Source organism: Rhinopithecus roxellana, chromosome 11 (genome assembly GCF_007565055.1).
Source record: "Rhinopithecus roxellana isolate Shanxi Qingling chromosome 11, ASM756505v1, whole genome shotgun sequence".
NCBI classification, from domain to species: Eukaryota; Metazoa; Chordata; class Mammalia; order Primates; family Cercopithecidae; genus Rhinopithecus; species Rhinopithecus roxellana.
The window spans coordinates 5,058,130-5,072,405 of record NC_044559.1 but is presented as its reverse complement, the minus strand read 5'-3'; the positions used below and the strand labels follow the sequence as shown (position 1 = coordinate 5,072,405).

The window sequence follows — 14,276 nt, the reverse complement described above, 5'->3', positions numbered from 1 at the left end:
AGCACTTTGGGAGGCTGAGGCGAGCGGATCATGAGGTCAGGAGTTCAAGACCAGCCTGTCCAACATGGTGAAACCCCATCTCTACTAAAATACAAAAATTAGCTGGGCATGGTGGCGCGCGCTTGTAATCCCAGCTACTGGGGAGACTGAGGCAGGAGAATGGCCTGAACCCAGGAGGCAGAGGTTACAGTGAGCCGAGATCGTGCCACTCTAGTCTGGGTGACAAGCAAGACTCTGTATCAAAAAACAAAACAAAACAAAAAAGTGTTTTGGCCTAGATTGACTAAAAGAATATTTAAACTATTATTTTCTATAAAGCAAATCATACTAATAATAGAAATTAGTGAGTGACATTCTGAAACCTTATAGATAACTGTTATGATATCCATAATCAGTGCTTGTCCTTGGATTCTGCATGGGTAGTGAGCTTTAAATAAAGTATCTTGTTGGTTTAAGACTGAACCATTTTAATAATTTTGAAAACCAAGATGGATATGTGCATTCTGATGACAAGAAAAGATGTTTTATAAGGGAAATGTGGGATTAAAATGAACTTTTTGTGTTTGTTTACAAATAATTATTAATGTTCAGGAAATTTTTGATGTTAGCTCTGAATTATGAATGTTAGAATATATTTAGAAATGTTTGATTTTCATTTTTTCCATGTCATTAAGAAGCTTGGATATGTTTTTTCTAAAGAATTACCTTCTTCTTAATGTGTTTTCTACAACTAATAGTCTTAGAAATTTCAGACACAAAATCTTTGAAAAAATGACTTGCGTTTTGTTTTGACTAACACCCCTGGTGGTTGTTGAACCACAAGTTCATAGTGTTAAAAGGCTGTGGTAAATTACCCAGTAAGCTAAGTGATTAAAGTTGTTTGGAACATTTTGCCCATGTACGTCCTATTTTTATGTGTATACATATTTATAGATTTGTGCTTATAGGACTATAGCACTATATTGCAAAGGTCCTAACCTTTACTTTATTCACACAACTTCCATTGTGTACAAAGTGACTTGCAGATCTGTACTGTGGAGCATATCCTTTCCTGTGTCTTTTGTTTACCTCTGAGTAATGAAGTCAAATCTTACTTGATTTTCCTGAGCTAGTCTAATGTTATGTTATGTTATGTTATGTTATGTTATGTTATGTTATGTTATGTTATGTTATTAGTTCTGGGATACATATGCGGGACTTAAATTCAGTCTTTAGGAAAGGTTTTCTAGGCCGGGCACAGTGGCTCACGCCTGTAATCTAAGCACTTTGGGAGGCTGAGACAGGTGGATCACTTGAGGTCAGGAGTTCGAAACCAGGCTGGCTGACATGACGAGACCCCGTCTCTACAAAAAATATAAAAATAAGCCGGGTGTGGTAGTGTTCGCCTGTAGCCCCAGCTACTCGGGGGACTGAGGTGGGAGGATTCCTTAAGGAGTTTGACACCAGCCTGGACAACATGGCGAAACCCCATCTCTACAAAAAATATAAAAATTAGTTGGGCATGGTGGTACGTACCTGTAGTCCCAGCTACTCGGGAGGCTGAGGTGGGAGGATTCTTTGAGCCCAGGTGGTGGAGGCTGCAGTGAGCTGTGATTGTGCCACCACACTCCAGCCTGGGCAACGGAGCCAGACTCCGTCTCAAAAAGAAAAAGAAGAAAAGATTTTCTGAAGTTTATGTTGAGTGTTTGTACATGTGAGAAAACAGGGAAGAACAGATCATCTGGGGTCTGGACTTTGAAGATGGGGTGTTTGAAAGCTCTTTTGGTTATGTTATTCTCTATTTTTTAAACTTTAGATTCAGCCTGAAACCTAAAACTTTTTAGCCAAGGAAACAATGTTTTAGTAAATAGTGCTGTAATAAACAATAGTTGGTAAGTTTACATGTTAATTTTATAATTTGATACATTGGAAATATCTGGTAGAATTAGAATCAGGCTATATATATATGAATATATGTATGTATATATATGTTGTGTGTGTGTTTGTGTGGTCAGGCTGGTCTTGAACTCCTGACCTCAAGTGTTCCACTCACCTTGGCCTCCCAAAGTGCTGGGATTATAGGCATGAGCCACCGTACCCGGCCAGGCCATATATTTTTAAAACAGACACTTTGATGGACTGTTTTTACTTTTTGGGGATAAATTAGTTTGAACTTTGTTTAATACAGTGATTGCCTCCTCTCTCTTCCATACCCTTAGGGAGGAATGGAGCAGTTGCCAAAGAATGGCTTTGGGGGAAAATCTCCCTATGCCATTTCTAAAATGGAAACAGTGCATTTCTTCTTCTTCTTCTTTTTTTTTTTTTTTTTGAGAGGGAGTTTTTCACTCTTGTTGCCCAGGCTGGAGTGCAGTGGCGCTATCTCAGCTCACTGCAACCTCTGCCTCCCCGGTTCAAGTGATTCTTCTGTCTCAGCCTCCAGAGTAGCTGGGATTACAGGCATGTGCCACCACATGTGCCTAATTTTTGTATTTTTAGTAGAGACAGGGTTTCTCCACGTTGGTCAGGCTGGTCTCAAACTCCTGACCTCAGGTGATCTGCCCGTCTCAGCCTCCCAAAGTGCTGGGATTACAGGCATGAGCTGCTGTGCCTGGCCAGCATTTCTTTTCTTGATTGATTAGTAAAAGGGAAATTAAAGATTATGAGCATTTCAGAAGAACACGAAACACCAACTCTTTATTTTTGCCTTCCCTCATTTCTCTGAGGGACAGCCTGAGTGTTTTATAGTCATATGAGGACTCTGAAAAATGTTAGAGACCTGGCTAAGTTGTGGGTAACTAGTGCATTGAGAAGACTTAAAGGCTCCTGAATGCAGACAAAGCATTGCTAATTGCATTCAGGGTCAGGCTGTCTTTAGCCAGACCATGAAAGATACAGCAGCCTGTCTGCTGAGTGGAGACTCTTGTCTTTAAGAAAGACTGCTACCTGATATGCTAGACCGTTTCAGGTTGCCGTCGTTTACATGAATTTAGTCATTATTGCCAAGACTGCTAAACCTCAGTGTGACACAAGTGATACTTCTAAATGGACTTGAAGACAAGGTATTTGACCTTGCAGTGGGGCATAGGCAATGTTCATACAGCTTTTAAAATACGAAACAGAATACTTTGCTATTTGAAGTTTCTGTTAAAAGATTGAATGAGATTATTTTTAAGATCGCTAAGTAAATAGCAGACATATCTTTAAAAATCTTTTTAATCACTTGAACCCAGGAGGCGGAGGTCGCAGTGAGCTAAGATTGTGCCACTGCACTCCAGCGGGGGTGACAGAACGAGACCCTGTCTCAAAAAAAAAAAAAGAGTTAAATTTAATAGTTTCTATCTTTTAGATTTATGAATGCTTGCCCCTTAAAGGGTAAGGTGTTAATGGCAGTACTAATATACGGTAGTTTAGACCTATTCCACAGACTTAGCTTAACCAGTGCAATTAATTCTTCACCCTCACAAGTCCTAGTTAATGTTCTAGGTAGAATTGTGGCTGAAATTAAAACTGGTTATGAGACTTTATAATAAAAAAGTAGAAAAAAGTGATATTAGCTAGATGGTCCAATATATTTTTGTCTAAGTAGGAATCTGAATATTGTAGAAATGTACATTTTGGTGCTGCTTCTAGCTGTTCCTGTTCTTTTTCTTTTCAAATTGAGATGAGATTTTTTTTTTTTTTTTTTCCTGTAAAGCTTAAGCTAAGATAGGAATTTATATGGAAGTACTGTTCCCACAGAACTAACTTTACAAATGTAAAGCTTGGGCAGAGGTTGAGGAACATGGTAAAGTGATAGATTTCTTAAAAACTGTAGAAATTTTCGTTGACTTTACTTTGAAAATGTATAGTTGTACATGTGAAACACTTCTAATATTGCTTCTACATATATTATTCTGACAGTGTTCCTTAAGTCTTAAATAAGTTCTTTTTTTTCTAAACAGACTTATGAAAATATGCATCAGTTTAATACTGTCTTGGAATTCATGAGATGGAAGCATAGGTCAAAGCTGTTTGGAGAAAATCGGAAGTACAGTTTTATCTAGCCACATCTTGGAGGTAAGGAAAAGAACATAATTAGAATAATACGAAATTTCTCATTTTTTAGTAGTTGAAAATAATCCTTCTACATTGCAACTTTATTTGAGCGTTCTTCAGTTTCTTTGTAACACCACTTTATAGTAGCTTCTTTAGTTTCATTAATCATCTTCCTGATGAGTTCATAAATAATTCTAATATATATTCCTCATAAATGTTGAACCTCTTCAGGAGTGAAAGGTATTTATTTCTTACTAATTACTTTTATAAATCTCCTTTTGGAAGATAAGCATTAAATGGTTTATATGTTTTTCCCCCCCCCAAGTTTGCAAGGCAGAGTTCAGAATGCAAGATTAGGCCAGATGTACCTGTAATCCCAGCACTTTGGGAGGCTGAGGCAGGTGGATCACTTAAGGCCAGGAGTTCGAGACTAGCCTGGCCAACACGGCAAAACCTTGTCTCTACTAAAAATGCAGAAATTAGCTGGTCATGATGACGTAAGCGTGATCCCAGCCACCTGGGAGGCTGAGGTGTGAGTTGCTTGAACCCAGGATGCAGAGGTTGCAGTGAGCTGAGATCGCGCCACTGTACTCCATTCTGGGCAACAGAGCAAGACTCTGTCTCAAAAAAAAAAAAAAAAAAAAAAGAAGAGATTATATTGAAAAATGAATGTTTATGTTATTCTGAAGTTTTTATGCTTTTTAGAATTCAGGATTTTTTTTTTTTTTTTTTTAATTTTTTTTTTGGAGACAGGATCTTGGTTTTGTCACCCAGGCTGGACTGCAATGGTGTGAGCATAGTTTCAACCCCCTGGGCTCAAGCGATCCTCCTGCCGCAGTCTCCCACATAGCTGGGACTACAGGCACACATCACCATGCTCAGCTAATTTATTTTTTTATAGAAACAGGGTCTCATTATCCATCTGTGTTGCTCAGGCTGGTCTTGAACACCTGGACTCAAGTGACCCTCCCACCTCAGCCTCCCAAAGTACTGGGATTACAGGCATAAGCTACCACGCCTAGCCCAGGATAATATTTTTAACATGTTAGAATAATAGATCTTTGGAAATAGAATTTAAAGAGGTAGGAGCTGCCAGAAATAGGAGGAAAGAAGCCATCCTAAGACAGTATGTACAGGGAAATCAGGCTTACTGTTTTAAAATCCATTTAGAGACTAATGATCAGGTAAAAGGTTTGAATTCATTAGGGATCTACATTTTAAGAAATAGATAGGGTGTATAGTTTTGTGAAGCAGTCTACGCTTACACTTCTGGAGGTGGCAGGCTTTGCTCGCTGCTTCTGTTAATACTTGCAGCATTCACTTGCCCTTCTCCTGCCCGTGCCAAACCGCTGGATTAGCTCTTCTGAAAAATACTGTGACTGTCAAATTCTTTTATGAGGTTTCATATTGTTTGATTGGTAGAACTGTGGTCATTTTTTTCTTTCTGAGTTCTTTTGGTTTCCATGACTGTATGCTCTTCTGATTCTACTTATTTAATTACTCCTTCACCTTTTTTCCTTTCCCTCCTACTTTTAAATAATAATGACCTTCCCCAAGGTTTTATCTTTGAAATTCTTCTATCTTTTTTCTTATGTCTTTCCTAGTCTCATGATTTCCACAGTTGTCTCTAAAATGATCTCTCTCAACTTCCTATCTCAGTTGTGGCATTTTCTCTAAGCTTCAAGCCCATATTTTCAGCTGTTTACAGGGGGCTCAGGTTAGTGCCTCAGACTTCCTATTATCTAGCGCATCATTCATCATGAGCTCTGCACCTGCTGTTTCTCCTTCTGTTAACGGACCTCTTTGTCACCCAGGCTCAGAGTCTTAGTGCTGTATCAGATTCCTCATCATTTGCTTCCTACCCTTAGGCACAAGTGAAGTCCTATCAGTTTTACTTCTCTAATGTATCACAAATATTTGAATCCTCTCCTTCCGAATCCCCATTCACCATCCAAGTTTAGGTCCTTACATTACATTTCACTGAAAATATTGCAGGGATCTCCCAACTTGTGCTTCTTCTCACTCGTACTTCACTTTACATGTTGCTGCCAGCTTAAATTATCTTAAGAGATAATTTTGCTTATATTGTCGGTGACAGTTTGCCTGTCTGCCAGAGTAAGGACAAATTCCTCTAATTTTAAAGATAGCATAGCTTTGCCTTCATCTGTCCATTCCTTTCACCCTTTAAACATTTATTAAATACCTACTGTATGCCAGGCATTGTGTTAGGTCAGAATGCAAAACATTAAATAAAAACAGGTTCCTGGCCATACTGAAAAAATAGTCTGTCTAGAGATGGATGAGCATGAAAACAGTTATTTAAGTGCAATCTGAGAAGTGCTATATTATAATTGAAAAGATTTATTTGATTATTCCACACTGTATACATAGATTATAATTATAACATCATGGTACACCCATAATTGCATACAGCTATAATTTTTCAAAAGAATTTAAAAATACGAGTGACCATGTCAAAAAAAAAAGTGTATTGGCATCACCTAGAAAGACTACACAAATGTTGTGAGAGGAGAGAATTGTCAGGCAGGCTTCAGAGAAGAGATAATATTTGAGCAGAGTCTTGATGGACGAATAGAAGATTGCCGAATGGAAACTGGAAAGTGTAATATTGTAAAATACATATTTGGTTTTTGATGCCATTTCCTGGCATTCAAGTCTTAAAATCCTTGAAACCTCTGAAGTGATGTCTTTTTGTATGCTAATGAGTTAACTAGTAGATGGCAGCCCGCTGGTTAGCTTTAGGTTGGGGGCTGGTCAGCAGAAAGACTAAGGCAGGATTAGAATCAGAACTTTCAGTTCCCACGCCCCCAACCCCCAACATTTAGGGAGGGGAGAAGGGCAGAGGGTTGAGCTGATCACCAGTGACCCGTAGTTTAGTTAGTCATGCCTACAGAATGAACGTTCCATAAAAATCCAAAAGAACTGGGTTCAGAGAGCTTCTGGATAGCTGAACATGTGCAGGCTCTGGTGCCCTGTACATCTCTTTATCTATTGTTTGTAACATCCTCTATAATAAACCTGTAAACATAAATGTTTCCTTGAGTTCTGTCAGTCGCTCTAGCAAACTAATAGAACCTGAGAAAAAGGGCTTGTGGATACCTGGATTTATGGCTGGTTGGTCAGAAGCACAGGTAAAATAACCTGGGCTTGCCATTGGCATTGGAAGTGGGGGCCACCTTGAGGATTGATCCCTCAACCTGTGGGATCTGGTGCTGTCTCCAGGTGGATAGTGTCGGAATTGAATTGGAGGTTCCAGCTGGTGTCTGATGCAGAATTGTCTGCTTGCTTGTTGGTGGGGAGAAACCCTCACACATTTGGTAAGAAAAGTCTTCCCTGTTGATTGTTTTGGTGAGAGGGCAGAGGAAAAATAGTTTGAGTGTTTTCCATACTCACAGAAGGCAAGGGAATTAATTTCATGCACAGAACCCAGAACGGGGTGGAGGCAGAGCTTGAAAGTGTATAGAATGTACGGAAGATAGAATAATTTTTGTATGGCTTGAATTTAGAATAGGAGAGAGAGTTTGAGGGACAAGGCTGGAAAGGACCTTATGAAGAATTTTGAATGCCCTGGTAAGGAGTCTAGACTTTTATTTTGTGAAAAATGGGCAGTCATTGAAAAATTTTAACATTTAAAGATATTTTGGATCATAATTTTTTGTTAAAATTAATATGATGGTTGTATTAGTCAGTTTTCATGCTGCTGACAAAGACATACCCAAGACTGGGTAATTTATAAAGTAAAGAGGTTTAATGGACTTACAGTTCCACGTGGCTAGAGAGGCCTCACAATCATGGCAGAAGGTGAAAGGCACGTCTTACATGGCAGCAGGCAGAGAGAATGAGAGCCAAGTGAAAGGAGAAACCTCTTACAAAATCATCAGATCTTGTGAGACGTATTCACTACCAAGAGAAGAGTATAGGGGAAACTGCCCCCATGATTCAATTATTTCCCACTGGGTCCCTCCCACAACATGTGGGAATAATGGGAGCTACAGTTCAAGATGAGATTTGGGTGGGGACACAGTCAAACTATATCATTGGTGATATGAATGGTAGTTTGGAAAAAGGAAAAACCAAAACTGGAGAGACAAGTTAGGATATTCTTAACTGTTTCAAGCAAGAAATAATGAAGCTGTCAACTTAAGATGGGGGTCAACTTACCCGTTTAAGCATTGGTTGTTTAGAAAATGTTTAATTTTCTTCTCTTCCCCTATGTACTGTACTCTTCAGCTAGTGCTTTGAAATTGTCCTGCATTTTCTCTTCTCTCGGCGTATTTTTGGCCCTTCCTCTCTCTTGTGGAGTGCCTATGAACCTTAAAAACCACGTCTCAAATGCCAGTTCATCCCTAAAGTTCTTTCTAATCTGTATTGCTTTGACTCTAAATATATGTCTTTTCTTAGTCTAAAGCCCCCAAAGCACTTATTTTTATTCTACAGGATATTACTTTTTTGGTCCCTATTAAACTAGGTGGCAGCAAGTCACAAAGGAGGAATCAGAAAGTAACCTGCTCCCCACCCTTGGTAGTGTATAGTCCAGTTAGCGAGGTATGTATATAAGTAATATAAGTAACGATAACCAATGTTGCCATGCAAAAGTGAGGAATGCCACAGGAGTAAATTGTTGCTTCTACTCAGGGTCCTGTAACTGAGAAGCACCGGTAGAACATAGGAGGTTATGTGAGCTGAGCTTTGAAAGATGAGTTAAATTTACATGGATAAAGGATATTTCTGGAAAAGTGGATGGATAGAAAGTGAATGTTTTTGTAGGAATGTGGTGAAGGTCTTAGAAAGGGTAGGAAGTATGATGTGAAGAAAGCTCTTTTAGGGAAATTACTGTAGCAGTGATATATAAACTATACATCGTTAGAGAAATGAAGTGAGGAGGTAGGGAGCTGAGTGAGGAGATAGTGGCAATAGTTAGGCTTGAGTTGATCAGAATTCAATCAGGGTGGTGATTGTGGAAATAGAAAAGAAAGACTTAATGGTAAAGGTATTGCGGCAGAAGAAGGGACACTGATGTGTGACTAGATGTTGGAAAGAGATGATGCTACCCGAGTTTTGAGCCTGAATGGTGGGGATGATGTTGGCCTCATTAATAGCTAACGTAAGTTGGATCCTACTTTTCTAAATGAAGAGAAATGTTAAAATTTATGTTTTACTGTACCGTTGGTCTCTTAATTTGCTTATATGCAACAAGTTTTTTTTCGCATTCTTTTTCCAGCTTAACATATTCAAAGGGAGATTTTATGAAAAAAGCAAAGTATTACCTCTTTTACAAAAGCAGTTTTTAAGGAAATAAACAGTAGTCTGTTCATAGTTCTATCTCTTTTGCTATCATGTTAAATGCTATGTAAGATTCAGTAAAATTTAAGAATGTTTAAAGTATTTCTACAGGTATAATTCTGATACCATTACCAAAGGATGGTATCTCGTTTTAATAGAAGTACTGCGGCCGAGCGCGGTGGCTCAAGCCTGTAATCCCAGCACTTTGGGAGGCCGAGGCGGGCAGATCACGAGGTCAGGAGATCGAGACCATCCTGGCTAACATGGTGAAACCCCGTCTCTACTAAAAAAATACAAAAAACTAGTCGGGCGAGGTGGCGGGCGCCTGTAGTCCCAGCTACTCGGGAGGCTGAGGCAGGAGAATGGCATGAACCCGGCAGGTGGAGCTTGCAGTGAGCTGAGATCCGGCCACTGCATTCCAGCCCGGGCCACAGAGCAAGACTCCGTCTCAAAAAAAAAAAAAGAAGTACTGCTTGAGGAATGGGGACCTATGAAAAATTCATTAAGTAGAATCCGATGGTTCCATATTAACAGATAAACATTATTATGGTACTGTCCATTAGAGAAATATTGTGTAGTAAGGCAGTAAGTTAATTATAGAAAACTGGCTTTTAAAATGCATTTATTAAAATTCTTACCAACTCTTAACTGATGACTGATTTAGAACTTAGCCATATTTAGAAACAGTCTCTCTCTATTGAAAGTAGTCACTAATTGTTTTATAATTATACATGTGTAAAACTGGAAGCCATTACATTATTGAGGAAGGAAGGCATTTGTGTTTTGTTTTTTAAGTCAGGCTTTGTGTTGAACTATTATCTTTTTTCTTTTCTTTTCTTTTTTTTTTTTTTGAGACGGAGTTTTGCTCTTGTTGCCCAGGCTGGAGTGCAATGGCACGATCTTGGCTCACTGCAACTGCTGTCTCCCGGGTTCAAGTGATTCTCCTGCCTCAGCCTCCTGAGTAGCTGGGATTACAGGCACCCGCCACCATGCTCAACCAATTTTGTATTTTTACTAGAGACAGGGTTTCGCCATGTTAGCCAGGCTGGTCTTGAACACCTGACCTTAGGTTATCTGCTCACCTTGGCCTGACAAAGTGAGCCGAAGTGCCTGACGCAGCATACTCTGTTTAAAAGCACAGCAGTGTAGCCAGAGGACTTCAGTTTGAATCTTGACTTTACCACTTAGTTTGTGTTCCCTTGAAAGAAGACCCTGAGAAAAAGACTTACCGGCTGATAGGTTATTTGGGAGATGAACCAAAAAGCAGAGGTGAGAGAATGGGAAAAGTGAGACAGAGAAGGGAGTGAAGTTTCATTAAGTGGGTGATCCAGTTCCCACTGTGGGCAACTGGGCTTCAGCCCTGTGGGTATCTTCTGAATGTTCCTCACTGTTGTCCCACCAAAGGACAGGGAGCCTGAGACATGCATGCACCAACTTTCACCTGTTGGTAATTGAAGGTTGCTCTGTGAGCTTTAACTCGGGCAGGTCTGTGCTTGCACCTCCATGCTGTTGAGCAGTCTCCCTTAGGTTTGCAAAGTCTCCAAGGAACAAAACAGAACAGTGCCTCCACTCCCACTTGAGTCAGACGCTGTGCGTGTCACATAGAACTGCCCACCAGAGCCACAGTGCGGAGAGGGGTGAGCTGCAGAGCACCATGAGGGCCTGCTGTGGTCTGCCCCTTTTACCAGTGAGATTCCATCATGCCCCATTAGATCTGCTCTGTCACTGACCCTGCAGAGTGGTGACTGATTATAATCACTAAAAGAAATATCTAAAACAAGAGGGTTAAAATCTCCACCACTACAGCTGGTCCTGAGCTCTTATTTCCATCCTTGACATTCACATGAGAATGCTCTAAGAGCCCTCAGTTGTGCTGGCAGTAGGGTGTTCTCTGGGCAGGGAAGGCAAGCCCGCATCTGGAGTGTTGGTTCTGCACCCTCCTTGTTAGTTGGCATTTGGCAGTGGCAGTAGTTAGGTCACCTGTCATAAGAAGGAGCCCATGCTGTTGGGCCTACGTAGAGCCTTCCTCTCTGCCACTCCACAGGCTCCATTGACGGGCCTGGTACTCCTGCCTTGGGAAGAAGCTGGCTGACAGCACTGACGAGCCATCCTGTCTGTCCTTGGGGTGTAGTTGAATGCCTCTTCTGTGGGAGGTGCCTTGTGTTGGGCATTCATATAAGATAAAGATTGGCACTCTGTATTCCCTTCCTTAGGGCTGTCAGCGTGCCTCTTCTCCAGGCTTCTGGTCTCTTATTTCCTTTTTGGCCCCTTTTAATACAAAAATCAGCTGGGCGTGGTGGTGCACACCTGTAATCCCAGCTACTTGGGAGGCTGAGGTAGGAGAATGGCATGAACCCGGGAGGTGGAGGTTGCAGTGAGCCGAGATTGCGCCACTGCACTTCAGCCTGGGTGACAAAGCAAGACTTTGTCCCCCCCTTCCCCCCCCACCAAAAAAATTAGCCACACACCCACTTGCTTCTGTAGAGAAACCTAGAACTCCTGGTCTCAGAAATGTCATCCGGGCCTCACTTTCAGGCTTTTGGGTTATTCTGCAACTCCAGAAAAAGAGGCTGTTTAGTCCCACTCTCTTCCATTCAGACTTCCTTCTCTTAAGTTTAATTTTTTCTTAATTTAAGTTTAGTGAATTTACTTCCAGTTTACTTATTTGATTCCTCTCCAGTTTGGGTGCTTTAATTTTATTTATTTATTTATTTAGAGGTGGAGTCTCACTCTGTCTCTCTGCTGATTTTTGTGTTTTTAGTAGAGATGGGGTTTCGCAATGTTGTCCAGGCTGGTCTTGAACTCCTGACCTCAAGTGATCCGCCTGCCTTGGCCTCCAAAGCGATGGGATTATAGACATGAACCACTGCGCCTGGCCCATTTTGGGTGCTTTTAGATGCAGACCATGGTTTGTGAATTTGCAGCTCCATATGATATAGTGGGGAGAGCATGCTACAAGGTTTTCAGTAGCATCTCCTCATATTCTGTTACTACATTTCAATTCCTAACTTTATCTTCCAGCCTAATAATTTCTCTCTTGCACTACTGTCTGATAGTTTCAACTGTGAAAGGTAATTTCCAGTCTCGGTGTCACAGATACTCCAGTTTAACCTCTGATTATATCTTACGTATTCTTCCTTCCTTCCTTTTCTTTCTCCCTTCCCTGCTCTGTCTTTTATAGGGCAGGGTTTAGGGAACATCTCATTGCCCCTTTTGTTTTTCTTTTTCCTCATTGCCTCTTTTTAAAATGATTATTTTATTTTTATAAGATTATATATTGGCCAAGCACGGCAGCTCATGCCTGTAATGCCAACACTCTGGGAGGCTAAGGTGGGAGAACTGCTTGAGGCCAGGAGTTCGAGACCCCATCTCTATTTAAAAATAGGCACACACACACACGTGTGTATGTGTGTGTGTATAAAGATTATGTAAGCAGCCTATTAATAAGTTCCTATATAAAATTTTAAACGCCATGCCCCAAAGTCTTTCAGTCCCTCTTCCCCGCCTTTCACCCCATTGCCCTCCTTACCACCCTCCTTCACCTCTATCCCACTGCCATCTTGGGGCCCTCTGTTTCTTAGGTTATTGGTCTGTTTGCATATTACATTCCCTGTTGAGTTAATTTTGGTATTAATATCTTTCTAGAAAGTAATACCTTTTTTTTTTTTTTTTTTTTTTTGAGATAGAGTCTCCATCTGTTGCCCAAGTTGGAGTACAGTGGTGCCATCTTGGCTCACTGCAACCTCCACCTCCTGGGTTCAAGCAATTCTGCCTCAGCCTCCTGAGTAGCTGGGACTACCGGTGCCTGCCACCACACCTGGCTAAATTTTTGTAGTTTTAGTAGAGATGGGGTTTCACCATGTTGGTCAGGCTGATCTCAAACTCCCGACCTCAATGATCCACCTGCCTTGACCTCCCAAAGTACTGGGATTACAGGTGTGAGCCACCACGCCCAGTCCATACAGTCATTCTTAATTTTCAGATTTATTCTTATAAAATTATGCCTAATGAGAATATCCGTCTCATAAAGTTAGTGTGAAGATTAAAGAATTTAACATATGAAGTATGTAGAACAGTGCCTGGCCTATAGAGCTCTAAGTGTTAATTATTATTTAGTATTATTATACTTGAATATTTGTAATTATTTTTGGTAGGCCTCCTCGTACTTTATATTATTTGTTTCTTCTTTATTTTTGTGCTTAGACTTCCTAGGGATATTGACCTTTCTAGATATATTTCATGGGTCTTTTCAAAGAGGCAGCATTTTAGTTTTATAAATTAACTCCACTTTTTTGTTATATATTTAATAATTTTTGCTTTTAACATACTACCTTTTCTTCCTGCCTTTGGTGCCCATGCCAGTCTTCCATCTTGGTTACACATAATATTCTTCTATTTTTAAACATTTTTCTGTTGTTTCTGAGGTTTTAGAAACAGTAGGAACACATTTGTCTATTTTCTCAGCCTTAGTTAGAGCTACTTGTATATTTTCAAAAGCTTCTTGCACCTCTGTCTCCTGATGGTCTGTAATCTTTCCAGCAACCCAGGATTTAAATTTGGGAACCACCTATGACAACTGCATCTCTACTTTCTATCAGATCTAGAAGTTGCTAAATTCTGTCAGCTCCACCTCTATAATAGTTTTCTTCCGCTTCTCTATTCTCATTGCCTCTTGGTTGGGATGGTTACTTCTCGTGTGAACTACTGTAATTACCCTTTGGCTTATCTACCTCACCCTGTCCCTTTCATCCCATGTAACGCTTCAAGAGTGATTTTTCTAAACCATGGTGCACTCACTTCTTTGCTCTGAAACCTCCAGTGATTTCTACTTGTCTGTTAAGTTCAGGCTACTTTACACTAGTATTTGAGAATCTTATGAATTAATTCCTGCCTACACTTAATCATTCTTTATTCCTTTGTTCTTTAGGAAAAAATCGTAATTGGTAAGATAAACCAAA

General features: G+C 40.3%; 1 protein-coding gene across 2 annotated transcripts in view; it reads left to right on the top strand.

Moving 5' to 3' along the window:
* The window catches only part of BMPR1A (bone morphogenetic protein receptor type 1A), a 166,817-nt gene that overhangs the window by 77,125 nt on the left and 75,416 nt on the right, over positions 1 to 14,276 (top strand). For both annotated transcript variants that reach the window (XM_010380480.2, XM_030941020.1), the window contains one exon: positions 3,921 to 4,035. The gene's annotated coding sequence lies outside the window, so the exon portion shown is untranslated. The remainder of the gene's footprint in view (positions 1 to 3,920; positions 4,036 to 14,276) is intronic.